Below are 26,916 nucleotides of genomic sequence, written 5' to 3'. Positions count from 1 at the left end.
TTCTTTGGGATTGGAATGAAAACTGACCTTTTCCAGTCCTGTGGCCACTGCTGAGTTTTCCAGATTTACTGCCATATTGAATTCAGCACTTTAACAGCATCATCTTTTAGGATTTGAAATAACTAAGTTGGAATTCCATCACCTCCACTAGCTTTGTTCGTAGTGATACTTTCTAAGGCTCACTTGATTGATGTTCCATTTATGTGGACTACCATAAATAATATCAAATAGCAGTTTCTATCTTTTCAATAGGTCCTTCACATAATTTATTTCTCATTCCAATGTGTCATCTATAAAACATTGCTTTAATTGTATATTATTAAAATTAAAGTTAATATCTAATCCCAGAATAAGAGTCAAAATGGTGGCTCTAATAAAATTCCAGTTCTATTACTTATTAACCAAGTGATTTTGGATAAATTTTTAAACTTTTATTAGCTTAGTTTACTCAGAAATTTTAATGTCTTTTAAATCTCTACTAAGAGCCAGGCTATGCTCCAAACATGGACAATAAACCAGTGGATGATATAAACAAACTTCTTTTCAGGGGTGTCTACATTATGATATGAAAGAATTTCATCTGAAATTTCACCTCTAAATGTCACAATAAGTAGATGAGCTTCAGATGGTAGTTGTAAATATTTAATGATAAAACATGGACAAAGCATCCAGCATAGTGTCTAACACCAAGGAGCTGATTAATAAAAGCCAAATTGAAAGGATAATCTCAATGAAATGAAAGAAATGGTAAGACTTGTACCTTCTTGTTGCTCTGGGAAGGACTCTAATCATGAGTAACCATAAAAATGTTAAATTGAAAAGGTAGCCTTGATGCAGAGCTCTGAGCCCAAAGACACAAAAAACAATGCTCAAAATACTCTCTGATTAGAAATCCGATCTCATTTTTAAACTCAGAATTCCATTCATTTACTCACATATCACTGTCTTTCTTGTTTTCTACTCTTCTACTTTTCTTCCCAAAATGGTATTATGATAAATAACTGTAAAATATTAATATTCAAAGAAACATTATGCATTCCCATCTCCATTGAGCATAGAAAATAACATTGCAATTTCAATGAATTTTAGAAAAAGAAAATGTTACATCTACTTATTACTCTAGGTCACTGTATGCTAAAGTTAACTTTTGCATCACTCTCCTGACTTCACCATTTCTCTCATACTTTTTTCTTATCTGTCACCTCTGTGAGTATTTAATAAGCCATATCTAAGTATAAGCTCCTCACTAGTTGCAAGATCCCAAAATTGAACACAATGTCTCAATCCTTTGCAGAGACCAACAAGGTAATTAATTACCTCTCAATTCCTATATTCAATTTCTAAAATTAAAGTACCAAGTTATCTGAACTTCCCTGGTGGTCTAATGTTTAAGACTTCACCTTCCAATTCAGGAGGTGTGGGTCTGATCCTTGCTTAGGGAGCTAAGATCGCACATGCCTCAAGGCCAAAAAAACCACACGTAAAAATAAGAAGCAACATTGTAACAAATTCAATAAAGACTCTAAAAATAATAAATAAAATGCAAAAAACCACCAAGTTATTTATGATTAACATAATCTATAATACACACCTAGCAAATTTTAGTACATTCTTAATTTTTGTATTTTGATTACATAATATCATACTTAAATTGAAAAACCTTTACAGAACATGCTTTGTGATGCTTAGGTTGAGGTAACATGTGGCAGTATTTCATCATTCATTATCATTAATGTGAGGGAATCTCCTTCCTCCCTAGGTCATGTTACCACATAAGTTTGTATATGTAGGCTTATTCTTTTTGTTACTTTTAGAATATTTTCAGCTTTATAGTGTTAGACTGATTTTCTTATAGTGACGATCATCCCTTCTGCTTTAAGAGTATATTAATTATTTTCAGATAGGTTACTAATGCTGAAATCTAATAGTTCCAGAATAGAAACCAGATAAATGTTTTATTCTAAATGTAATCATCCAATCTAATGAATATCCTTCTTACTGACATAGTGTAGTCAATGAGTTTACATTTAAATTTTTAGCTGAAGAATTCTTAATGCTATTCATTTAACCTAGATGCCCAATATATAAAGCATTAAGCAAAGAATAACTGTTCTGTTTAACAGACTGTCCTGGCAGCTCAACACTTTTGACTCTTAAGATGATGACAAGAAATTGTCAAAGGATCTTCAGAGCATAATTCCAAAATTAGAACTCTTGATGCTGCCCTAAATTCTGACTTAGAATTATGCTGCACTGAAGGGATTCTCAAGGAATCAAGAGATTCCAACACTCAAATTATCCAAAGCAAACAGAGGGATGAAATTTTCAGTGCTGAGATAAGAAGAGCCCTCATTTATAAAATACATTTTTTAGAAATCATTGTCTATTATTCTGTAAATGATACAATGGTAGTTAAGTATAGCTGTCAAAAACAGCAAAAACTTTTTAAAAGTCTTTATAGGTTAAATCTGTCTAGTAATTAATTATATTCACCAGACCTGATCTTTGCAAAGCATACTATGCTTTTGCATACTATATATAATATATATAATTATTATATAATATAGTATATATGTATAGTATGTAATAGATGTAATAATATATATAACATAGTATATAAGCATACTATATATAATATATATAATTATTATAGTTATAAAAGCCAAAGTAAAAATATTTATTTAAAATATTTTATATGTTTAGATGGGCCGGGCTTCCCCAGTGAGTTATGGTTTGATCCTTTGGTCAGGAAGATCCCCTGGAGAAGGAAATGGCAACCCACTCCAGTATTCTTGCCTGGCAAATCCCATGGACAGGGTTGCCTGGTGGGCTACAGTCAATGGGGTCTCAAAAGGAGTCAGATATGACTTAGTGACTAAACAACAAAATATTAAGTTTAGAAAAGATGCCTGTCTGAACTCTGTCCATTTCTCACTTCAAAAGGAGACCTTACAATAAGTAAGATCAGAATTTTCCATCCTTTACTGTCCTCAAGACCATAACAGGTAAATACATTGTAATTTCAGTATACACAAGGAGATTTTAGGTGGGGTTAATTATGTGAAGGGTATCTTCAGTTCCCTTCTTTAGAGTTTCTTGATCTTTGCACACTGCCTCTTCTTGCCACCTTCACCATTTATTTACTTGTCACTCTGCCAATGACTTTCTAATAAGAACATGAGTCCCAGCAGTAACAAAGTACACATCTTATTCAGTTAGGACTACCACCTAAAAAGTAAAAATTTAAAGATTCTCAGAGAAGACTTTTTAAAAACTTAGTTTTCTGTAAATTCTCCAGTATTTAGAGTTCTTCCTTGGATACATTTTTAGGAATTCTCATTTCAATTTAATTTAATAGATCTATCTACTTAGCACTGGGACAAAGATTATATTTTTTGTTTCAAACCACTTTGTAACCACATTTTAAAAGTACTTGATGTATTTGTTGATTCCCTTAGAGAATTAAATAATTCAAAGATAATTAACTCTGGAATACATCTTTGTAATTTATGAGTAAAGACAGTGAAATCAAGCTTAATTTTTATATTTACTTCTATGGTCCATTGAGCTAATTTTACAAAAGTTGGCTTAAAGCTCAACATTCAGAAAACTAAGATCATGGCATCTGGTCCCATCACTTCATGGGAAATAGATGGGGAAACAGTGGAAATGGTATCAGACTTTATTTTTTCAGGCTCCAAAATCAATGCAGATGGTGATTGTAGCCATGAAATTAAAAGACGCTTACTCCTTGGAAGGAAAGTTATGACCAACCTAGATAGCATATTCAAAAGCAGAGACATTACTTTGCCAACAAATGTTCGTCTAGTCAAGGCTGTGGTTTTTCCAGTGGTCATGTATGGATACAAGAATTGGACGGTGAAGAAAGCTGAGCGCCAAAGAATTGATGCTTTTGAACTGTGGTGTTGGAGAAGACTCTTGAGAGTCCCTTGGACTGCAAGGAGATCCAACCAGTCCACCCTAAAGGAGATCAGCCCTGGGTGTTCTTTGGAAGCAATGATGCTGAGGCTGAAACTCCAGTACTTTGGCCACCTCATGCGAAGAGTTGACTCATTGGAAAAAACCCTGATGCTGGGAGGGACTGGGGGCAGGAGGAGAAGGGGACGACAGAGGATGAGATGGCTGGATGGCATCACTGACTCTATGGACTTGAGTCTGAGTGAACTCTGGGAGTTGGTGATGGACAGAGAGGCCTGGCGTGCTGCGATTCATGGGGTCACAAAGAGTCGGACATGACTGTGTGACTGATCTGATCTGATTGGGTAGGTTAATTACACTGAATAATTTTTAAATGTAAAACTCACTAACACTGAATTCTCAAGACAAACCTTCTGCTCTTATCTTGTCTTATATTTTGACATTCTACTGAACTTAATCACTAAATTTTTTATGAAGAATTGTTGCATCTATGTTTGTCAAAGATATTAATCTGTAGTTTCCTTTCCTTGTGATATCTTTTTGTCCAGTTTTGGAATTAAGATAGTACTTGATTCATAGAATGTGTTGTTAAGCATTCACTTGTCTTCAGTCCTCTAGATTTACGATTTCTATTATTTCTTTCTTAAATGTTTAAAAGAATTTGCCAAGTGGTATGGGCCTGGACCTTCCCTTACAGGAAAATTTGTAACTACAAATTAATTTAATAGAACAGTGCCATTCTGATTGTCTGTTAACATAAAGATTTCATTTATTCAGTGAGCTTTGGGAACTTGTGCCTTTCAAGAGTTTGTTCACTTCATCCCTGGTGGCTCAGACAGAAAAGAATCTGCATACAATGACGGAAACCCAGATTCGATCCCAGGGACGTGAAGACTCCCTGGAGAAGGAAATGGCACTCCGGTATTTTTGCCCAGAAGATCCCATGGACAGAGGAGCCTGGTGGGCTACAGTCCAGGGATTTGCAAAGAGTTGGACATAACTGAGCGAATAACATACAAATTGTTAAATTTATTGCCATGAAGTAGTTCAGCAGTTCAAACTATTTCTTTACTAGCCTTTTAATTTCTCATAGAATTTGTATTGATGGTACCTCTCTCATTCCTGATATTGGCAATTTATGTCCTTTTTACCCCCTATTTTGCCAGGCTAGAGATTTATCAGTTTTATGAATTGTTTCATAAAACTACTTTTGACTATATTGATTTTTCTCTGTTGGTTTCACCATTTTCTGTTTCATTGATTTCTGATTTCATTATTTTTCTATCTGTGATTAATTTTAGTTCAATTTGCTCTTCGAGTTTCTTAGAGAAAACACGGATACTGATTTGAGACTTTTTTCTCATTTCTTGTATTGGACTTTAGGACTTATAATATTTTTCCCCTCATTACTACGTTAATAGCATCTTACAAATTTTGGTGTGTCTGTTTGTACTTTCATACTGTTAAAAATACTTTACTTTTCTTATTTGAACTACCAGTTAGTTCAAGTTACCACTTCTGGACTTCCCACCTGTTTTTCTTTTATTGATTTATAATTTAATGCTCATATAGTCAAGGAACATACTTTATATAAATGAAATCCTTTTAAACTTATTGACACTCATTTGTGGTCCATAATATATCTACCTTGATAAATATTCTGTATTTGTTTGAATAGAATATAGAATTTTCCATAGATAAAACCACATAGGAAAAATAATAATACAGAACTCTTAACTCTCAAGCTCTCAAACCAAAACTGATATATACATATAGGCATAGAATTAACATATGCAAAATATACCAAATAGAAAATAAGTCAGATAAAGAATGCATAGAGAGCTTTTTGTAAATTATTTTATTTTATATATAGTTCACAATATTGTTGTTCAGAGGAAAAATTAGTTTTGATGGGATTAATTAGATTAAATAATATAGTCTAAAGAAATCATTAACAGTTAATTCAGTTAGTTTTAATTTGTTAATATTTGCTTAAAAATTAAAATGACAGAAAAATACTGTCATTAGTATGATCTTTTACCACAAACACTATAAATAATAACAATTGTATTTCTATCAAGCATTATTTTGAGGATATATACAGAATTGCAATTATACAGTGGTCTTGTATGATTATTTTCAGTAAATTAATGCTAGAAAAAACATACATTGCATTATGTACAGCAAAATAAAATTAACCCAAGTCTGTTGACAAAAATTCATATAGCATACAAATTTTAGATAATAATATTGTATGTTTGAGTTTACTTTTGAAAAATACAAATAATACTATGACACTGGCAGGTAAATGGCAAAAATCTCTTAATGACAAATCTCAAGAAATTCCCTTAAAAATTATTTTTTATTTATACCTCCCTTTTGTTTTAGTTACATTTGACTTGCTTAAATGGTAACTTTTTAAAGAAAAGAAAAACTCTAATAGTAGTAAAAATAGTAATATAAAAATAACTTACAAAATAAAGAACGTAGAAAACAGTTGCTCTGGTTAGGGCTGCAACAATTTATTTTAGGAAGCTTTATTATTTTGAATCATTTTCAGCTATGGAAAGATTCAAATCTCAAAGTCTCAACTAATGAGAGGATTTTTGTTTGTTAATTTTCTGCCTGCTTATAAACAGTGATCAAAATGTTATTCAAAAAAGAAGCTGATAGCTCCCTAGAGACTGTATATTGGGGAATAAAAGTTACTATTAAGTAACATTTTCTTGAGTGTTTGAGGATTTTGGAGAACAGGGTAAGAGTTGCCATGGGTACAATATTCACAGAAAGAGTTTGATAGCTCTCTGGAGACTACATGCAGGGAAATAAACATTTTTATTAAGTAACATTTTCCTGAATGTTTAAGGATTCTTGAGGATAGAATAAGAATTACCAGGGGTACAACATTTGATATATATCCCAGTGAATTTTAAAATGGATCCTAAAATGTCTTTAAAGATTATGTAGGACTTATGCTTTCAATTCTGACAGATATTGAGCTTGGAAGATGTTACCGCTGTTCTTAGTAGAATCAAGCTGAACAAATAGAAACTAATCACTCAAACTCATCAGAAAAAGTGAGGTGTCAGGTCACACTGACACCCTAAACTCTGGAGACTCGAGGAATAGAGAGAATCACACTGAGACCAACTTACCTGGAATAAAAGGAAATGGAACCATAAACTGGTAAGAAGTCTGAATGGCAATTATGACAGCATCACTGGAGTGTGCCGGTGAACTAGTATGATAATGAGAAATTCCTCAAGGATGTGGATTTAGGTGGACACCAACATTTTCATAGTTTTAAATGTAAAGAACCCCAACAAGTACTAATGAAGAAGAAGAAAGATTTTTCTGACAAGGAGAGGAAAGCAACCATTTTGAAAAGACCCAGAGTATTCTACATAACATGCATAAAGAGGAGGTAGGACTTGGAACTACTTTGGGCTTCCCTGATGGTTCATTTGGTGAAGAATTCACCTGCAATGCAGGAGACCTGGGTTTGATCCCTGGGTTGGGAAGATCCCCTGGAGAAAGTATTGGCTACCCACTCCAATATTCTGGCCTGGAGAATTCTATGGACTGTATACTCCATGGAGTCACAAAGAGTCAGACATGACTGAGTGAAAACAGTAAAAAGTCTGCCTGCAATGCAAGAGACTGGGTTCAATCCCTGGGCCTGAAAGATCCCCTGGAGAAGGGAATGACTTTCCACTCCAGTATTATTGCCTAGAAAACTCCATGGACAGAGGAGCCTGACAGGCTACAGCCCACGGGGTCACAAAGAATCAGACATGACTGAATGACTAACACTTTCACACTTTCTCATTAAGTATCTACACTACATATGACACTGCATAGTGTTATTTAAAAGTAGACTTAGATTACTTGTAAATGTGTATTTCAAATTCTAGAGAAAAAATTAAAAGTTTTAAAAAGGAGTACAATTGACACTCTAAGAGCAGAGAGAAAATGAAATAATATAAAATATCTAGAAGAATAATATCAGAGAATAACTGCAACAAATAGAAAAATCATTACAAACATATTAGACATTATCTCAACTGGATCAGTAAGCACTTTAAATGGAATAGTCTAAATATATCAGTTAAAAAACAGATTCATAAGAGTGGATAAAAATTTTTTTAAATCTAAATATGGGTTCGGAGAAGGCAATGGCAACCCACTCCAGTACTCTTGCCTGGAAAATCCCATGGATGGAGGAACCTGGTAGGCTGCAGTCCATAGGGTCACAAAGAGTCGAACACGACTGAGCGACTTCACTTTCACTTCTCACTTTCATGCATTGGAGAAGGAAATGGCAACCCACTCCAGTGTTCTTGCCTGGAGAACCGTCTATGGGGTCGCACAGAGTCGGACACGACTGAAGTGACTTAGCAGCAGCAGCAGCAAATATGTGTTACCTACTCACTTTAAGAAAGCTATTTTAAATGTAAAGACACATCTCGGTTAAACGAATGGAGAAAAGTATATCATGCTCATTATAATCAAATGAAAAATTGTGTAACATTATTAATTTCCAACAAAGCAGACTTCAGAACAAGGGAAATTATCAGCGATAAAGAAGAATATTACATAATGATAGAGTGGTGAATTCTTGAGGGAGATTTAATAATCCTTAACATACATGTACCTAAAAAAATCATCAAAATAAGTGACATGAAAACTAATAGAACTGGAAAAAGAAATAGACAAATGCACTATTAAGTTGGAAATTTCCATACCCCTCTTTCAGCAGTTGGTAGATCCAGCAGGTAGAAATCAGTGCAGATATGCTTGACATGAATAGTATGCTACAAACAAGATATTAGAACAGAATGGTTCACTTAATGTATTAAGAACTGGGGAGAGGAGGAGGAATCCCAGAAAGGTAGTATGAATATCTCATATCTCATTGTAAGATGGCACACCTCACATGGGACTCAAACTCACGTACACCTAGTTGGGACTCAAACCTACAATCTTCCAACCAATACCCCAAAACTCATCTCAGGACTCAGTGAAGTTCAAGTTCTTTATGTCTCAACACAGAAGGAATTCAGTGAGAGGCAAAGTGAAAGGCAGTAGTAGATTTATTAATATAGCCTGCCTGGAGAATCCCAGGGACGGGGGAGCCTGGTGGGCTGCCGTCTATGGGGTCGCACAGAGTCGGACACGTCTGAAGTGACTTAGCCGTAGCAGCTTGTGAAGAATACAAGCAAGCAGTGAAAAGGGCTCAAGCTCTAGAAATAAGTGGCATGCATACATGCTCAGTCATTCAGTAATGTCCAACTCTTTGAGACCCCATGGACTGCAGCCTGCCAAGCTCCTCTGTCCATGGAATTTTCCAAGCAAGAATACTGGAATAGGTTGCCATTTCCTTCTCCAGAGAGTCTTCCCAATCCAGGGATCTAACTGCTATCTTCTGCATCTCCAGCATATCCTTTACCTCTGTGCCATGTGGGAAATAAATGAGCTACATTTTTATAATCAATGGAACATTGGAAGGGAGAGAAGATTACTTTCTTCCTCTCCTCCTTTGTAAAGGTGTTGCAGGAATATGGGGACATGAGAGGATAGTCATATCCCAGGTCTCAGGTGAGTTCACTGGACAAGCCACCAACCTGAGGGTCCTTGGCTTCATGCAGGAAAGAATTCAAGAGCAAGTTATGGTAAAGTGAAAGCAGAGAGACACCTTCCGTAGGCAGAACATGATCCATTTCAAAAGGTGAGAGTAGCCTTGGAAGAAACACACTCCACAGAGTGTGGGCCATCTCAGAAAGTGAGAGTAGCTCTGGAAGATATATTAGGTTGGTACAAAAGTAATTGCTGTTTCAGACCATGAATTTTAAATCATTATAACTCAGCTCAAACACATCTTTATTAATCAAAATAAGAACCATTACAATCAACATATTTTTGCCAAAGAGAAACAAATTTATTTACTCCTGTAGCGAAAAATCCATGCTTCAGGATTTGATGAGCTCTTGGAAAACATTTTCTACCTCCTGCTGGTTGTGGAAACATTTTCTCTGCAAAAAGTTGTCAAGATGCTTGAAGAAATGGTAGCCGGTTGGCAAGAGGTCAGGTGAATATGGTGGGTGAGGCAAAACTTCATAACCCAATTCATTCTACTTTTGCAGCATTGGTTGTGTAACATGCAGTCTTGCAGAACTGGGCCCATTCTGGTGACCAATATCAGCTGCAGGCACTGCAGTTTTCAGTGCATCACATCAATTTGCTGAGCATACTTCTCAGATGTAATGGAATTCAGAAAGCTGTGGTGGATCAGACAAGCATCAGACCACCAAACAGTGACCATGATCTATTTTTGGTGCAATTTGGTTTTGGGAAGTGCTTTGGAGCTTCTACTCGGTCCAGCCACTGAGCTGGTCATCACCAGCTGTCATACAAAATCCACTTTTTGTTGCATGTCACAATTTGACCAAGAAATGTTTCATTGTTACTGTGTAGAATAAGAGAAGACAATACTTCAAAATGATGTCTTTTTGTATTTTCAGTCACCTCACAAGGCACCCAATTATGGAGCTTTTTCACCTTTCCAGTTTGCTTCAAATGCTGAACAACCATAGAATGATCAACATTGATTTCTTCAGCAACTTCTCATAGTTGTAAGAGAATCAGCTTTGATGATGCTCTCAGCTTGTTATTGACAACTTCTGATGGCTGGCCACTACACTCCTCTTTAAGGCTATCATCTGCTTTGCAAAGCTTCTTGAACCACCACTGAATGTTTGTTAGCAGTTCCTAGGACCAATTAGTCGTTGATGTTGCAAGTTGTCTCCACTGCTTTAAGACCCATTTTGAACTTGAATTTAAAAATTGCTTGAACTTGCTTTTTGTCTAACATCATTTCTATAATCTTAAATAAATATAAAATAAACAGCACGTAATGTCATTAGCAAAAAAATTAACACGAGAAATGTGCATTAAAATGATGTAAAACATAACCATTTATTTAAGAATGTATTCCAATATCAAACAGCAAAGCTCAACATTACAAAGCTGCAATTGCTTTTGCACCAACCTAATACATTCCACAGGCAGAATATAGTCTGTCTCAAAAGGCAAGAGTAGCCTGAAAAATGGGTTTGTTAGTTTTTATGGGTTGGGTAATTTTATAGGCTAATCAGTAGGAGTCCAAGGCTAATCCCTTGGACTGCAAGGAGATCCAACCAGTCCATCCTAAAAGAAATCAGTCCTGAATATTCATTGGAAGGACTGATGTTGAAGCTGAAACTCCAATACTTTGGCTACCTGATGTGAAGAGCTGACTCATTTGAAAAGCCCCTGATGCTGGGAAAGATTGAAGACGGGAGGAGAAGGGGATGACAGAAGATGAGATGGTTGGACGGCATCACTGACTCAATGGACATGAGTTTGGGTAAACTCCGGGAGTTGGTGATGGACAGGGAGGCCTGCTGTGCTGCAGTCCATGGGGTCACAAAGAGTTGGACATGACTGAGCGGCTGAACTGAACTGAACTGAATCAGTAGAAGGATTATTCCAAGTATTTTGGGGAAAGGGTTGGGATTTCCAGGAATTGAAATTTCCAGGAACCTTTTCATGGTTAGCTTTGGAGCTGTCATGGCACCTGTGGGCATGTCATTTAGCATATGCTAATGTATTACAATGAGTGTATAATGAAGCTCAAGGTCTACTGGAAGTTGAATTTTCTCACCTTGGGCCTGATCACTTCTAATTAGATTTTATTGTATCCATAATGGCTCTCTCATTCGTTTAAAGGTTGTGCTTTGCCTCTCTTCCCTCCTGTCTCAATAGGAAAACCACTCCTCTGGAAAGATGTCTATTAAACTGGTCAAAATTAGCAAAGACGATATTTGAAAACTTTAAAGACTGATTAAATGACTCACAAATTTGACAAGCATTTATTCAATAGAATCAATGGAAATTTGTCAATGAGAGACCATAGCTCTTGAGCTAGAAACTGTGCCTACCCCCTCCCATAGTTCTGCTTTGTAACAGTATCACTCATTATTCTATCTCATTTCTCACAACATAAGAAGGATCCTCAGCAGGAAGCTGTTGAAGGCTATACTTGCCCATTCAGTCTATGTTTCATAAGACCTGCTCCAGTGGTCTCAGTAGCTGAGTGACCATCTTTAACAATCTCCTCAAGTGAAAAGACTAGGTTCAGCAATCGGTGAAATCAGCAGATTCCATTCTCCCAGTCTGAGCTGAGGAATATTCATACTGAGTGGTGGCACCAGCTGGACACCAGCACCAGTTCCCAAAGGCCTCCAACACACAGCCCCTGTGGAAGGATCTGGGAGGGGCAGTCAGTAAAGAACAAGTTTCCTATTTCTCACCAGGCACAGTTTCTAGCTCCATAGCCCAGAGGCTCAGCCTAAGAGATCAAAGCAGCTTCAAACACTTACAACACTCTACCCTTGAGAGGAGCCCTGGGATTTCTTTGGAAGGAATGATGCTAAAGCTGAAACTCCAGTACTTTGGCCACCTCATGCGAAGAGTTGACTTATTGGAAAAGACTCTGATGCTGGGAGGGATTAGGGGCAAGAGGAGAAGGGGACGACAGAGGATGAGATGGCTGGATGGCATCACTGACTTGATGGACGTGAGTCTGAGTGAACTCTGGGAGTTGGTGATGGACAGGGAGGCCTGGCGTGCTGCGATTCATGGGGTTGCAAAAAGTCGGACAGGACTGAGCGACTGAACTGAACTGAAGCAGAATGTGAACAGTTTATATCCCAGGGTATTATCTAAAACAAAAGAGCAACCAACTAACAATTAGTGGAGATTAACATCTGACATGATACCAATAGAAACAGACCACTCAGAAACTTAGTGGATTAATAAAGGTCAGACAAAGAGCCTGACCAAAAGGACAATCATCCCTAGTAGTCAGGAAAATTGTCTGTGCGCCCCAAACCGGGATATTTAAGAGATATTAGAGACAGCACACGGTGCAGGAAAGAGACTTCACTGAAGAAGTACAAACAAGTTACTAAACAAACACACAAACAAGAACAATGAAAATGAAAATTTCCCAGGCCATTGGGGGCGGGTGGGGGGGTGGGAATCAATATCCAGAGTTGCTACAAGATATTGTCTAAAATATTGTTTTCAGCAAATAGTTATAAGACATGTGAAGAAACAGAAAAGAGTGACCCATACAAACTGACTTTGAGGGATTATACTTAGCAGATAAAGCTTCTAAGCAGCTATAATTATATTCAGAGAGGTACAAACATATATACCTACATATAGCACTTATGCTAATTTTCTATAACACTGTGGAATATTTGAGTTGGAATTCAGTTACATGCAAGTGAAAGAGTAAATTCAGGGAATACAAGTGATTAATTATTAGAACTACAGAAGTAACATTTCCTTGTACTAGCACCATGGAAGTCATGTTGACACAAGTGGTAAAATGATTATTGAACTTTCTCCTAAGTAATTCTCTTCTTGTTAGGAACATAAGAAGACATGTGAGTAACCAAAGATAACACAATTTAAAAACATACCAAAGAGCTTTTGATGAGGACGTGTAGGTTGTACAGGGAGAGAAAGCAGTAATGAGGCTGCCGCCTCGATAAATATTTTGGCAGGACAAGTTTGAAGACCGGCACAATAGTCCGTTATGTTGATTGATCTTCCAGGGTTTGGTGAGTCTGTTCCTCTTTGAGAATATTTTGGTTGCTTTCCTTCTACTTCGGTGCTTCTCAACTTCAGTGCTATTGACAGTTTGTGCGAGTTAATCCTTCCTTGTGCTGGACTGTGTTGTGTATTGCAGGAGATCCAGCAGCGCTGCTGACCTCTACCGCTAAGTGTCAATAGCACATCCCCTCCCCCTCAGGGGTGACCAAAATACCTCCAAATATTGCCAAATGCCCCCACAAGAACAGAATCACCTCTAAATGAAAACCACCACTCTATTAAAAACACATTTTAATGATTGCCCTGATTATAAAAGCAATGCAAAATGTATTGAAAAACATTGTTGAAAATACAGAAAACTAATGTGAAAAACATCAGCATTTTATTTTATTTTACTCTGACATCATCACTTAAAACATTTGTATTTTGGCATATTTTATTTTTGTCTGTTATTAAATTTAAATTTATTATGTCACTTGGCATCCTATAATTCTATGCACTTATTCAATATTTTTACGAGCCATTTGCTCATGTCATGAAATAGTCTTTAAAAAAGTGGTTTTGAATGGCCATGTAGTGTCCAATTGCATAGTAAGTTTCTCTTTTTTTTTCTTCTTTTTTCAATTTAGGATAACTCTCCTGAGCCCATGTCAAACTTTAGGTTCTCTGGTATAATGAACTCTTTGTCTAGTAAGAAAATGATTCTGAACAAAGCCCTTTTTATCATTTTGTTTAGTAAAGAGCATATGGAGTCATGGAATTGGACCTGCAGTGATTCAATATACATTTAGTGCTTTAATTTTCTAATTTTTGGTATTATCCAGTTAGACACATTTCATATTAAAATATTTCAAATCCAAAGACACTTCAAGTTTTATTTAACTAATGAAAGAATGGATACTAGTTTAGAAATAATTGCTATATAGCTTTGATAATGTGCTAAGCACTGGATTTGCAAGTTTATCAGACAATTTGATCCCACTCTTAAGGTGCCTAATAATAAAGCATGCACAAAAGTAACTACAACATACAACATAACGAGAATAAGAACCAAGAAGATATACAAAATACAGTGGGAATTCAGAAGAAGGAAAAGTCCAGTAGGCGAGGTCAGGATAGGTCTGGATGAGGAAGCAGTACTTAACGTAACAATAGAATTTTGGCATGCCAAGCAAGGTAAGCAAAGGGAGGGCTTCCTGAAAGAAGAAATGACTTGAACTGGGAAGATGGACACTGAGAAGATTGGAGGTCAGTGAAGTCAGTGAAAAGACTTGGAATTCTAGATCAAGATATTTGGCATGAAGAGGAAGGGGTGGAAATGCAAGGGAGGAAAGGGAAAGGGAAGGAGCAGAAGTCAATGAAAACTTATTCTTGCCAGGTACTGTCCTATATGTTTTACCTACATCCTTTCAGTACTCACATCTCCACATTTAAAATAAAACCAAGACACTTAGTCACCCAGCTTTTAAACGGCAAAAAAGCCTTTGTAGTTAACAAATGGTTGAGATGAGATTCAAGCAGAGGATTTCCCCTGATGATCTTTATTTTTTTAATATAAATTTATTTATTTTAATTGGAGGTTAATTACTTACAATATTGTATTGGTTTTGCCATACATCAATATGAATCTGCCACAGGTATATGCCACCTTTAAAATGTCATATATTCTATTACTTACTCCAAATCCAAATAAATCTAGACATCCTCTCAAGCCTTTCCTCTTAAACAAGATCCATCAATGCTTTCAGGGTTCTGTGGACACCTCCTTCGTCGCCCCCACCACGATGCTATACTTGATATACACACACACACACACACACACATCTGCCTCTTTCTTCAACCCACTTCCTGTGATACAGTATATTTTTTGAAAGTCAAGAAAATATCTTCATCATCAGTATGGCTTTAATGATGTGAACAAGTGTCCCCAAACATTCTGACAAAACAGAATCCAAGTAGGGGTACTGAGATTAAGCACTTCCACTCTCTCCCGAATTGTTGTCAATATGCCTCTCTTCCAAAGTAATTATAAAATTTGGGCACATGCCTTTATCCCTTTCTTGCCTCCATGTATGTTGTTGGTGGATCCTGGCTTGTTAGAAGTCTTCAAATACTACAAAGAAAAATCTGCTGGTAGCAAGTTGCATGTGGGAGTGAGAGTTTTAAGTTTGCTTTCAGTGTTAGGCTTTAGAACTGGATTGATTTTTGTACTAATAGTGTAATTTCCAGGTATTTGTTTTAGTAACAAACAGTATTTGAAATGACTGCTCTTCAGCAGTAAGTTTATAGCTAATTAGAAGAGTGTCTCACTGATGCTCACTAATGAAAGGGAGAGCTATTACTGATTAGAGTGTGAATGTTTCGAGGATAGCATCATAAAATGCTGTTTGCTCAGTTCTGTAAATATATGCTATTTGCTTTACTTACAACAACCCATCAATGACTTAAGTGCATACTATGCCTGTATGTTGGGTGAAATAAAATCTCACTAACATGAGCTTTCACCAAAGTGCCCTATCTGCTATTACACTTTTATTAAGAACAGAGATAAAACAATTCTCTTCGGGGTAGGAATTAAAGTGCCTGTTGATGATCACTGAAGTGAATAAGGAAGAGACAATATGAGAGAGAGCCACGTTCTCAAGGAAACCCCAAGCTGGTCATGCCCGTTGTGATCTGACCTTGCCCTTCCCATTCCCGGAGGTACTTCAGGTCACTTCACATCAATGGATAACAGAACGGCTAAATGTCCTGGAGTGAGTGCTGCAGTGTGTGAAGATATAAAGGCCACTCTTGGGATGGGTGTCTGAATGTAGGTTTTGTTGTCAGGATAGAAAGCAGCCTCTGAGCCAGCGAGCCAAGTGCTGCATTCCACGGTGAGACATGAGCTTTTGAGAAAGCCACCACCTCGACTCCAGCTTCTGTGGGGTTGGGAATGATGAGGACAAGCGCCAACATATTGGAGAAGACCCTAAGCTGGATGAGCTACTTAGGGAGGAGCTGAAAACTGGGAAAGTGAGAGACAAAAGATATTTTTATGAACAAAATACATAGTTTCAGCATTAACCGAAACAAAGAAAGGGCAGTTCAATGGCGTAATTGTTTTCACTCCAGTGCTTCATTTTTCTGTTTTACTGGGAGTGATCTGACTGAATCAGTCAGTTGTTCCAGCTCTGAAAAGACCTGAGGATGTGTTCAAGTGTCTCACCAAGACATTCAGACAAAAACAGAGTGGACATACAATTAGAATGTTTACTTTTATATGTATTTTTATTTCAGTATTTCTTACATATCTCATGTCAAAATAGCACAAAAATTGCTAAGATTTTTAACACTTCTCTTTTGACTCCTTCTTAAAGTTTCCACCTCTTTGCTTGTATTACTCATCTGTTCTTGAATGCTGTCTCCTTTTTCTATTAGAATCCTGAACATAGTATTCATATTACTTTAATTCCAGATCTGTTAATTCTAAAATCTGTGTCTTAATCTGGTGCTGATGTTTGCTTTGTCTTTTCAAACTGGGAGTCTTGGGATTTCTACCTTTGTTTTGGTTTTTGTTTACTGCCCCTTTAGGTCACCTGGTGATCTTTGTTGAAATCTGCACGTGGACCTGATATATTAATAATAGGAACTCAAGAAAATAGGCCACTAGTATAAGGTTTTACGTTGATGTGGCTAGAATATTATATATAATATTTGCCACATCTGTACGGGTCAGAGGTGTCAAAGTCCTCTACTATCTAATTTTGTCTCTCCTTTATATTGGAGCTTCTCTTTGTACAGTTCTTCAGACAAAATCTATTTCTTGCAGCTCCTTCTGCCAGAATCCACTGTCATTTATTTGAGCCTGTTGTGGGGAGGGAAACTTTCTACACTATTATCATTCCTTTAGTAGCTCTATGTCCCTTTGCAGCTACCTTAACACATGTTTCCTAGCATTTTCCCCCTATGTGAGAACCCCTCCAACCAAAAAAAAAATAAAAAAGGCTAGAGAAGGCTGGAATCCAGGAAATGACCCACACTTGGGTGGGTTAAGGCACTGGTAAAGTATTTGCTTTCTAAAGTGGAGTAGGTCTTTGTTATGAAAAATTATTATTTCACAATTTCACAGTGATTACTTTTCCCCTCCCCTTGCCAGAGTCATGAAGGGATCTTTCTTGGCTCTTTACCTTGAGAATTTAGTTATGGTCCTGGAGGTTATACTTAGGAGAGTGTGGGTCCAGGACATTTCTTCTCCTAGACTAATTCACATTCAGCCTCCACAGTTTGTCAGACTTTCTATTTATCTCCCTACCAGTTTATGGCTCTAGTGGACCTTGTTCAGGTAATAGCAGTCACTTCTTGTATTCACCTTACTCTCCAGATGTGAGTGTCGAAATCTGCCCTATAACCTCAGTTCTCTAATAGGCCCAGGAAAAATCATTAATGTTGTTTGCTCACCTTTTTTCTTATTGTAAGGGTAGGGGTGATGGCTACCAAGATCCTTACATAATGCAGCTGAAGCCAGAAGTGTCTTTCATTCATTATTTTATTCAAAAAATGTGAAGCTAATGGCAAAGTTGACTATATTTCTCTTTTAAGATTATCTTCTCTCCTGTCTTTGTCAGCATTCACCACTTTTCCTCTTTCTTCTCCACTGGCTCATTATTAATTACTCTTTCCTCTAATCCTAGATTTTCAATTACTGCCACCCTATACATTATTACTGAGCTTGGCTTTAGCACCACGAATATGATGCAGAATTCCCAATCTGTATCAACATCCCAGATATGATTTCCTATCTTATTTTCAATGGCCATTCTGACTTAAATTTAATGGAAGTACCAGGGCTTCCCAGGTGGAGATAGTGATAAAGAGCCCGTCTTGCTAATGCAAGACATGAGGAAATTTAGTTTAGATACCTAGGTCAGGAAGATCCATCCCCTGGAGAAGGAAATGGTAGCCTGCTTCAGTATTCTTGCCTGGAAAATTCTGCGGACAGAGGAGGCTACAGTCCATGGAGTTGCGAAGAGTCAGACGCTACTGAGCACACACACACACAATGGAAGTACCAAATAACCTTCAACAAAAAGATGTCAAAAATTGAACTCGTAATCTTGTTCCCATTTCTCTTTGCCTTCTTCGTTTCCATCTTGATGGATAGCACAACTTTTCATCAATCAAATGAGTAAACCTGAACCCTTAATCTTTCTCAAGTGATATCATCAAATTTATTCCCATCTTTTAATTATAAATCCTCTTCTCCATATCTACTGGCAAAGACTTTGTTCAATTTTTCACCATTTTCATTATCTCTCACCCAGACTATGGCAATCAATCCTAAATAACCTTTCTTTGGGATTAATCCAATATTTATGACTCCTGTAATACTACAGGGGTTCCCTGGTGGCTAGGTGGTAAAGAATCCACCTATCAATGCAGAAGACACTGGGAAGATCCCCTGGAGAAGGAAGTAGCAACCCACTCCAGTATTCTTGCATGGAAAACCCCATGGACAGAGGAGGCTGGTGGGCTACAGTCCATGGAGTCACAAAAGAGTCAGACACACCTTAGCTACTAAACAACAACACAACTACTACAAAACACAGCATTCAAACATAGCCTGATTGTTATCCCTCTGCTTTAATCTTTCAACAGCTTTGAAAACTTGTAGCATAAAATGCAAATTCTTGAACCTCATTAAAGTCTTTAACTTTACACCCTGGCCTAACTCCCTACTCTCACTTTCCTGTTTTTTTCTAAATACATGACTTGTTTCCATCATTTTGAACTATGCACAACCCACCCTATTATAACACATTTTTACAGGTTTTTCTTTTTGTTTTAATGATCTTCCCATAACTTTTTGCTTGAATATTTCTTCCTGAACTTTCAAGATCAAGTTCAAGCATCACCCTGTTTTTGGAAGTCTTTCTCTGTCTCTTCCCCACATCATCCTTCCTGCCACTCCCATGCTTAGTGACTGCCTTTGTGTTCTACCTTTACTTTTGAAACATAGCCTGAAGTAATATGAGCTGCTGGACTGGATCCTAAAACAGAAAAAAGGAGAAAACTGGTAATATCAAAATGTTAAAAAAAAAAAAACTACAGTTCAGTTAATAGCAATGCACCTAGACAGCATTTTAAAAAGCAGAGACATTACTTTGCCAACAAAGGTCCATCTAGTAAAAGCTTTGGTTTTTCCAGTAGTCGTATATGGACGTGAGAGGTGGACTATAAAGAAAGCTGAGCACCGAAGAATTGATGCTTTTGAACTGTGGTGTTGAAGAAGACTCTTGACAGTCACTTTGACTGCAAGGAAATCCAATCAGTCAATCCTAAAGGAAATCAGTTCTGAATATTCTTTGGAAGGGCTAGAGCTGAAGCCGAAACTCCAATCCTTTGGCCACCTGATGAGAAGAACTGACTCATTTGAAAAGACCCTGATCCTGGGAAAGATTGAAGGCAGGAGGACAAGGGGATAACAGAGGATGAGATGGTTGCATGGCATCACCGACTCAATGGACATGAGTTTGAGTAAGCTCTGGGAGCTGGTGATGGACAGGGAGACCTGGCGTGCTGCAGTCCAGGGGTCACAAAGAATTGGACACGACTGAGCGACTGAACTGAACTGAACTGAATGTGTATTTCTTAACTTAGCAAATGTGCCACAGAAATATGGCACAGTTGACTTTTCTGTAAAATTAGGTTAATAATAGCACTCATCTCTGATACTCTTACTGAGGACTGAATCAGAGAAGCCATGTGAAGGACTAAGATAAGCAAGCACTTAGGACTAAGGACCAGCAAGCAATCACTTAACATTAGGTACTATTATAATTATTGACAAAAAATTGCTTTTTTCATACCTCCCACCGGACTCTGAACTCCCTAAGTGCCTACCATGGTACCTATCAAACAGGAAATACTCAGTAAATATTTGTGGAACAAATATTGAATAGGTTCTAATATTTTCCTCTTCTCTCCCTAGACAGGCTTCTCATAACATGACAGAAATAAATCCCCTGCTGGTTGGTTTATTTAATTGATCAGAATTCATGACAATATCACCATCACTTACTCTCCCACTGAACACTTCACCTCAGACCTCGAAAGAAACTGCATTTCATCCCCATTCTAGAACTCTATTTATTCTACAGTACCAAGAGGTAGATTTTTTTCCACCCCACATATCTTTTGGAAGTCACCACTCTCTTTTTATTGAATTTCTAGCTTTATGGTCAATGAGAATCCTCAATTTGCCCCCAGATAGAAATTTTTTCTTAATATTGGACAGTCTTCAGAGTTAAAATGGATAAGTTGTAACTGTGAAGTGTCTAGTCTATCTGGAGCCATAAAATTTGCAAAGCAGAAAAGAAAATTTAACTACTCAGGATTAATTCAATAAAACCACTGAATTCCAAGCTAAAACATACTTAAATTATGCATAATCCAAATGTTTAATTACTTACCTGAGGACACACAAGCAATGATCAATTTCAAAGCCACTGCTCTTTTTTATGCCCCATGTCCCCTGTGTACCATGGGTGATTAAGCCTATATTCTATCTTTTTCCATTCCTTATTCATTGTTAATATATCACATGAACATTATTTGTCCTGGGGAAAGTCCTGGCCTGCATCTGAATACAGACTCATAGACAAACACACCACAAACATGTATGTATACACAAAGACACACACAGATACACACCTCACAAACATTCACACACACACACACAAACCCGGCATGATACTGTGTGCTCCCAGGAACCTAGTCCTCCTTTATCAAGGCATTGGTTGCACTTATTTTAGTTTTATTTTTGTTTGTCTTACCTGCTACAGTTTAAACTCCAGGTCAGATAACCATGTCTACCCAGTTCTTTATTTCTGGTTGTAAGTACTGTGAACGTGTTAATTGCTCAGTCATGTCTGATCCTTTGATCCCATGGACTGTAGCTGCCATGCTCCTCTGTTCATGGAATTCTCCAGGCAATAATACTGGAGTGGGTAGCCATTCACTTCTCCAAAGGATCTTTTTGACCCCGGGATCGAACCCATGTCTCCCGCATTACAGGCAGATTTCTTATTGTCTGCGCTACCAGGGAAGCACTCTAAGTACAGTAAGAATTGCATAATTCAACACTGTTGAATGATAAATGAATGAGTGAATAAAAATAAATTTTTAAAATCTTAGTAACTCTGAATACCAGATTCCAAATATATTGTTACTTTGGAGTTAAAATTGACATCAGGGAAGTAGGTATTTGTATTTTTCTCTACATGTTACATGGTCTAAAAGACAAGCATGCACAAATGCAGTCAAGAATTTGCTATCCCACCCTTTCTTTTGCCAATTCATCTTAGACACTTGATCCAGATTGCTGGAAAATGTTTGGCATAGACTTTTTCTTTCACTGAAGTAATTCTACAAACTGATATGATCGAAAGATACTATCATTTGAAAAATTGCTGTGCAAAACACTTGCTATTTCCTTTTGTTATTCCCACCCAGTGGAGCCAAATTTAGAAATAATTTATACCCAGAATATGTTTTACCACTAAGAATCACAGTAAAGTAGAGAAGTAATTATTTAAATATCTTTAAATAAATAAAACAAATTACAATATTCTGAATAAACAATGACTATACAATAACTATGTCAGCTTAGACTTCCCTGGTGGTTCAGAAGGTAATGCCTACAATGTGGGAGCCCCAGGTTCAATCCTTGGGTCAGGAAGATATCCTGGAGAAGGAAATGGCAACCCACTCCAGAATTCTTGCCTGGAAAATCCCATGGATGGTGGAACCTGGTAGACTATAGTACATGGGGTCGCAAAGAGTCGAAAACGACTGAGCGACTTCACTTCACTCACTTATGTCAGCATATAGCATTTGCATTAGAAATACTGTGATGGAAACAGGTTTGTTATAGGTGTGTGGGTAGAAAAATGCTGCTCTACGTTTCGCATGGTGAATGCGCTTTGTGATTGCAGAATTTTCCAAAGCTTGCTATTTTTGTTTTCTCTCTTCTTGTCTTTCTCATTATCATCATATATTGACCAAAATTTTTAACCACATTCCTGAATGTCACCCTCCAGTACAGTCAAACATATGTATATAAACAATAGACATCAAACTGCTGGTCATTTCACAGAAGAAATTTTCCTGTTACTCTCTAGCAGTGATAACAAGTGAAAGCCATGGGCAACCTGCATATCTTTCCTTTAAGCTAAATAACCTCAATATTATGCTAACAGGCTAAATGAGTCCTAAGTTTCTTCAGTATCTTCTACAAACATTCATTATACTGCACAGTAATTATTCATATATAGACTGATTTCCCAGGTGGATTAGAACTCTTTGCACCTGCTGCTGCTGCTGCTGCTGCTAAGTCGCTGCAGTCGTGTCCGACCCTGTGCGACCCCATAGACGGCCTCCGACTAGGCTCCTCTGTCCCTGGGATTCTCCAGGCAAGAACACTGGAGTGGGTTGCCATTTCCTTCTCCAATGCATGAAAGTGAAAAGTGAAAGTGAAGCCGCTCAGTCGTGTCCGACTCTTAGCGACCTCATGGACTGCGCCCTACCAGGCTCCTCCATCCATGGGATTTTGCAGGCAAGAGTACTGGCAGTCTGTTTCATATCTCCTCATGTATCTCCGGGTTCTAGAACAATACTCAGAATAAAACAAATTTCCATAAATGTTCCTTGAATAAATGTGTATTATAATCTTAATAATGGCCCTTAACTACTATACTAATTTTGAAACAATAGCATATCATAATTAATTTGTGTGGTTAACTGTAGCCCACAATGGGATGTTACTGAATGATCAATTGCCTTTCATCTTCCACCTTTGCAGGGCCTTTCTGCTTGAATAGCTTACTATTTGTGTGTTGCCATTTGCCTCCTGTAAAATAATTAGGTACATGAAACCAAGAACAGATTATTGGATCAGATAAATCCAGTACTTCCTTTTTAGTGTATAAATTGAAAATAAATTCATAATAAAGTAAATATTCTTTCCCAACTGACTACTACACATCTTTCTGTAAATCTGATTAAACCATTAAAGAAAATAAAATAGCAAAGACCCCTTCAGCAGAAAAGAAGCAAAAAAAAAAAAAAGCTAAGACAATCAGGATTAAAGATTCTTTTTTCTCATTCTGGAATTGGTCGATCTCTACCCCAAGAAAATTAACATCTTACTTTCCTTTACCTCTTTCTCCATAGCCATGGGCCACAGAGGAGCATCTTGCTAATCAGAAAGAAGCAAATCCTATTCTTTCTCATTCTCTTTCCATTTTTATTCTCCATGAATTCATCTATAAATTTACCACTTTCAGCCTTTTTTATTATGCTTCTAGTCTTAACAGTTGCATGAATTAAGCACTCATGCTTATGCAAACAATTAAACTTAAATATCTGGCCCCAATCCCGCTTAAATAAATTCTAGTACATTTTCTGTGTAACTGCTGGACACCACCTTCTGTAGTCCTTCTGAAAATGTAAGTCTGTTATATCCAAAATGGAGTTCACCATTGTTCATCTGAAGTCTTCTCTTTCTTTTATGCTCATTTCTGTTTATGTTAGCATAATTCCACCCATCATTAAACTTTACAGGTATAAATGAAACTTGTCTCTCTCTTACTGTCCTGGTGGCTCAGATGATAAAGAATCTACCTGCAATGCAAGAGTCATAGGTTTGATCCCTGGGTCAGGAAGATCTCCTAGAGAAGGAAATAGCAACCCACTCCAGTATTCTTGCTTGAAAATTCCCACGAACAGAGGAACCTGGTGGGCTACAGTCCGTAGGGTGGCAAAGAATCAGGCACAACTGAGTGACTAACACTTTCACTTTCACACTCTCTTACTTGATTCTTGGGTCCAATAAGTTTCCATCTCTTCTCTCTCTCGTGTAATAACTTATCCTATCTTCTCCTCACCTATATATATATATCTCATTACTTCTCCAGTTCAGGTACTGTAATAATCTCCAGTCTACCTGCCACATATCTAAAAACCATCCAGTTATTTAGCATTCCATTATTAAAAACCACCTGTGAGGGGAAAAAAAGACATAGTTTTGAAAGGGTCATATGCTGAATGTGACTTTCTACCTTTCCAGAAAAAATGCTATGCATTCACTAAATCTAATTAATGAATGTGTTGACAGGAAGGCTACATTTTCCCAGCTCATATGGAGTTCATTTTAGACATATGAGTGAGTTCTGGTCAATGGAATATATATCCGAATCATAAATATGACTTAAAAACTGGCCTAAAACTTCTTTACACAATCCTCCACTCTTTCAGCTTTCGCCTTTTGTGGTTGTCATAGAAGGAAGAATCACAGGGCTCTAAATGACTGGGCAGCATAAAGATTAGATGCATGTATATGTATAACTGAATCACTTGTTGTACGCCTGAAACTAACACCATGTTGTTATTCAACTGTACTGCAACGTAAAAAGTTTTTTTTTTTAATTCCACTACTGTGACATTGTTAACAAGAACACGTAGCCATCATCTGATTAAAATAAAAATCAGAAAAACCAAAGTGATGGATGTTCTATAAGACGAATGGCCTATAATCTTCAAAAGTGTCCAGATCCTAAAAGTAAAAATTTTTTTAAATACATATTTTTTAAAAAGCAACTAATCCAGCAACTAATCCAGACTGAAGGAGATTGGAAACATGACAAACTTAAAAAAATGTGACCCTGAACTGGATCCTTTGCTGTAAAGGTCACTATTAGTATGATAGGAAATATTAACTGAGGTTTGAAGATTAAGTGGTCGCAATGCATTGATGTTAAGTTCTTGCATTTGCATTGTGACTATATAGGAGAATATCTATTTATGTAATAAATATACATTAAATTATTTGAGAATAATATAGGGTAATGTTAGCAACTCAAGTGACTCAAAAAATAAGTTCTTTATCCTCTATTTGCAACTTTTTGCATGTTTGAGATATTTTCAAAAGAAAAAAAATTTTTAAGTAATTAAAAACTAGTGTTTTAGTGTATAGATATGGGAATTTTTCCAAAACTGAAAACAGATGGTGTCTTACACTAGTCATATGTTGGAAGTCAAAACTTTTGGCCTTTGATGTTCATCATTTTAATAATTCTATAAAGAGTTTTTTTTAAATTTTTAATTGCTTAAAGATAATTTCTGCATTGATCTACTGTTTGATAATTTTATTTAGATAAGTAAAAGAAAAAGCATACAACAGAGTCTATGTAGATATCTCACACCTTGTTGCCTATATTATGTGCTTACAAATTAAGATCCTCATATTGAAATTTCAGTGTGAAATGCTAAAGTCACAGATGCTTGAAGTACTACTTCTTTTTTTCCATATGGAAAGTGCTTTTTTTTAAAATTTTTATTAGAGTATAGTTGATTTATAGTGTCATGTTAGTAAAACATCAACTCTTCTGGAATTGAACCAGCGATGTGATGATGACTATACGGGGAAGAACTACAGACCTCCACTCCACCAACTGAGCTATCAAAGGGAGTACTCTCATTTCTTTATTAGCAACTAGATTCCAAAGGTCTTTATAATTATATGGTTTTAGATTAATACAACTTATTTATTTTAAAATGTTCTCTTTTGAAAAACTATCTCATTTACTTTGATACCAGCCCAGGTGGCTCAGTGGTAAAGAATCCATCTGCCAATGCAGGAGATGCAAAAGATGTGAATTTGATCCTTGAGTTGGGAAGATTCCCTGGAGTAGGAAATGGCAACCCACTCCAGTATTCTTGCTGGAAAATTCTATGGACAGAGGAGTCCGACTGGCTGCAGTCCGTGGAATTGCAGAGTCAGACAACACTGAGCACACACACAGCCTGCCAGATGATTTTAGCTGTTCTCACAGGACACTACACATACACAATATTTAGACTTGTTCTACTATATTATGAAATGGAAATTTTGGCCTGTGCCTTCCACTGGGACAGTAGCTCTTTGACAATTGAACTTTGATTTTCTGTGATCTTTAGCCCATAATGTAGCCCTGATGTTAATCAGGTGATAGATATTAAAAGTATTTGTTAGATACTGAATAATTATAAATCCAGAAAAACAAAGCCAGACCCAATTGGATTATATATCTATATTTTTTTCCCAATATTTTGGAATAATTTTCAAAGTGCTTCATCTTGGCTATTCGATTAATGCAGGATAGTGTATGTGTCTTAGTTGCTTAGTTGTGTCTGACTCTTGGAGATTCTGGACTGTAGCCAGACAGGCTCCTCTGTCCATGGAATTCTCCAAGCAAGAATATTGGAGTGGGTTCCCATTTCCTTCTCAAAGGGATC

The sequence above is a fragment of the Bos grunniens genome, chromosome 9, assembly GCF_055505025.1.
Source record: "Bos grunniens cultivar Pamir isolate PY7600 chromosome 9, Bosgru_T2T1.0, whole genome shotgun sequence".
NCBI lineage: Eukaryota > Metazoa > Chordata > Mammalia > Artiodactyla > Bovidae > Bos > Bos grunniens.
Note: the sequence above shows the minus strand (reverse complement) of the source record.